Here is a 3,702-nt window from a genome sequence, read left to right on the forward strand (position 1 = left end):
TTGATTTCTGTGCTTTTTTCTCCATTTATATCTAGAGTTTCTGGGGTAGGGAGGCCTCTAAGAACCACTTAATCCAGTCCTTTGAATTTGCAGGTGAGGGCTCGGGTCCAGAGAGGCTGAGCCATGTAATGTGTTTGAGAGCACAGAGTAACATACCACAAATGAGAGAACAGTGCTCATTGGAGCAGACAGAGCCAGCCAGCCTGGTCAGGGGTCTGTAGGCAAAACTTTTGTGAGCCTTGGTTTCCTTATTTGTGGATAGATAGGTAATAGGGATTTAGAGATAGGTAGGTAATGCCTTCCAGCCTTCAGGGCTGATGTGAGGAGTAAGTGAAATATCGTCTGTCAATCTCCAGCATATTCTAGGCAGGGGTCCTCAAACTTTTTAAACAGGGGGCCAGTTCACTGTCCCTCAGACCATTGAAGGGCCGGACTATAGTTTAAAAAAAACACTAGTCGGCTGCTAAGCAACAGGCAGCGGCGGCAAAAACACTCCGTGGGCCGCATGTGGCCCGCGGGCTGTAGTTTGAGGACCCCTGTTCTAGGCTCTCACTAAGGGGTGGCCACTCTTGGTTGGGGCAGAGCCAGGACAGGATCCCGAACAGCGTGAGCTGTGAATTTTGCTGCAACACCAGCTCCTGGTTTCAGGCATTCTTCTTCACTTCCCTCTGCAGTTAGCGAAGTAGATTAAATGCCTGGAAAGTGGATTGACTGGTTACCCGAGAGAATGGCTGCCAGCCCCTCTTGTCCATTTCAGGCCAGATCTTCCTGCTTCCACTCTGGTCCCGGCCCGCTCCCACTGGCCACCTTCGCAAGTTTTTGGGGTTTTTTTTCATTTCCTTTATTTTTTTTATTATTTTTCTATATTTTTAATTGTTTTATTGCTTAAAGTATTACAAAGAGTATTACATGTCGCCTTTTTTTCCCACCCTTGACAATCCCCCAGGTTTTAGATACCGAGAGTTTCCTCTCTCACTGTGGGGTCACAGGGGAACCTGCACTGACCTGTGACACATGTCTGATCTCCTCAGGTTATCAGAAAGTTGGGTTGCCGGGGGGTGGGGGGGGGTGTTACCAACAGGTCAAAATAGAACTGAGCTTGGCCTACTCTTCTAGTCTCAGCCCTCTTGACCTTTCTCTGCCACCCATGTCTGCTATCTCTTGTTGATCCCTCTATCCTTTAACCACTTTTACCCATATCCCCTTAGACAAGGGTCTTACAGTCATTTCTTTACTTACCCTTAAATTTACTGTGGCCATTGCCATGTCTCATTTATCTTTATTTCCAAGGGGGAGGTAATGGGTCAGTATCCCCTTGTGGGGCCACTCAGAAGGTCAGTGTGCAATGAGCACCAGAGACCCTCACAGCCTTCTACTCTCCTCCCGGCCCGGCAAGCATGAGCCTCCTGTCTTGGGGAAAAGAGACAGAGGGAGCAAATGGGACCCTGTATGGCCAGAAGGGGAAGTCTGCGGCAGGGAAGGGTGGAGTGTGTGATTTCTGGGGTAGATATGACCGCAGAGCCTGATGGTATCCACCAAAATGACTCAATGCAGGCCCCAGGGCCCTCTGGGCCCCCCGGTCAGATTCTGTCTCTTATTCCATTTCTTTTTACCTATGTGTCTGATTCTAACTCTGATTCACTTCTTTCATCTTTACCAGGACTTGTTCCTCATTCTCTACATTCCTGAATTTCCCTTTAGAACTCTCTCTGGACACATTCTGTTTAATTTGACTCTGGCTATTGTGTAAATCTTGGCTTCCCCAAAATAGCCAAATATTTGTTGACAATCAGCGCTTCATGGTGTGATTCAGAGAAATATAAACTTCTCCCTTACTTGGACACATACTCTTAGTGGGACAGAAGATTACATACATGCAACAATTGGATAAAAATGTAAAGTTGTCTGTATGCTATGCTGTAAGACTTAGACTGTCAGGGTGCAAGTTGGGGGAGGGCTTCCCAGAAGAAGAGGGACTGATGCTGGATTAGGAGGAAGAGGCCGAGTGGCCTCAGCAGAAGCAGAGGGCAACGGGTGTGAGGCGCACAGAGCCCAGGAGGGGAAGGGGAGGAAACGCTCCCATCCTCGCTCCACCTGTTTTCATCTCTAAGGAGCAACCTTTTCATTTCTGCCTGAGGCACCCCCTCCTCGTTTTGCTCTCTGTGTGGACTTTCATATCACAAGTCTGCTCTTTCTGTATCCTCCTCCCATTTCCTTGAAATAGATGCTCTTACTCTAGTCTGGATCCTGGCTCTGGACACAACCAGTGTATGGAACTGGGCAAACGCCCAGAGAAATGATGACCCTTGGTCAGTGGGGAACCTGCAGGTGGTGGAGATCCCAGGGATGAAGCAGCCTCGTGATGCAACCCAGATGGAATTTGCCGCTGGAGAGCCAGGGACGCCCCTGACCATTCCTTCTCTCTTACTTCCTCACCGTAGGCAAGCAGGCCCCTTCTGCATGTCTCTTCATCTGAGTCACCCTGAGCTACTTCAGCCGGCTTGGCTAGCAGGAACACAGTTGGGCTGCTGGCTTGCTTGGATCTCCTGGGGCCCTCGTGGTTTCGTGCTGTAAGGCTGGGGAAAGCGGGTGGACGGGGTGAAGGAAAGGGAACAGGAGCACTTTTGCCTGCTCAGGAGGTCACGGAGACAGTGGCCTTCCCTTTGTCCTCCAGCACAGCTGTGCCTGCAGCAGCTCCTGTGGGTCTCCTCTGGGCTGGATTTGATGTGACAGTCAGAGATGTGAAGGAGGGGCGTGTCCTCAGCAGACCCTGGACCCCAGGCAGCCTGGAGGCCACATGAAAGGACTTTCCTGACTCTTCCCACTTCTACTTTCTCATCTCCTGTCTCTGTGCCCACTCCCTTCTCTGGAGCGCCCAGATCCTCCTTGCCACTGCCCCCCCACCCCGTATGTCCCCACTGCTGCCTCCTTGTCCTGACCGTATAGAGCTACCCTGCTGAGGAAGGCAGCCCAGGGGACCCACCACCACAGAAGATGGCCCTCCATTCCTGCCAGGTATTCACTCAGACCTGCTTACTAAGTCACATGGGTTTGCTCTCCACATAGGATTCTCTGATGGTCATCCCTGTGATCAGACCGTCCTGGGTCCGGTTACCAGGATGATTGTGAGAAAATCATTGTACCTTCCTAGAGCCCAGTCTCCTTGGACAGACACCAGGGGCCAGAGGTTTTTCTGAGGAAAGAGGCAGATGCGGCCCAAGGACTAGGAGGAAACTCTGGGCGACTTCCTTTTTACCCCTGAGCCTCAACTTTCTCTTCTGCAAAGTGGGGAGAATGATGCCACGTCCATAGCAGGGTTGGGATTGTAAAGGATGGCTTGAATGAAATGATCAATGGTGTGTATCCTTGGAAAGAAGGTCATGAGCAAGTTTCAGCTGACTTTAAAAATTGTGGGGTTTTGCCCTAACCAGTTTGGCTCAGTGGATAGAGCGTCAGCCTGCAGACTCAAGGGTCCCAGGTTCGATTCCGGTCAAGGGCATGTACCTGGGTTGCGGGCACATCCCTAGTGGGGAGTGTGCAGGAGGCAGCTGATCAATGTTTCTCTCTCATCGATGTTTCTGACTCTCTATCCCTCTCCCTTCCTCACTGTAAAAAATCAATAAAATATATTTTTTAAAAAATTGTGGGGTTTTTGTGGGTTTTTTTTTAGCCCTGGCCGGTGAGGCTCAGTTGATTGGAGCA

This window comes from Myotis davidii, unplaced genomic scaffold (assembly GCF_000327345.1).
Source record: "Myotis davidii unplaced genomic scaffold, ASM32734v1 scaffold726, whole genome shotgun sequence".
Taxonomy (NCBI): Eukaryota; Metazoa; Chordata; class Mammalia; order Chiroptera; family Vespertilionidae; genus Myotis; species Myotis davidii.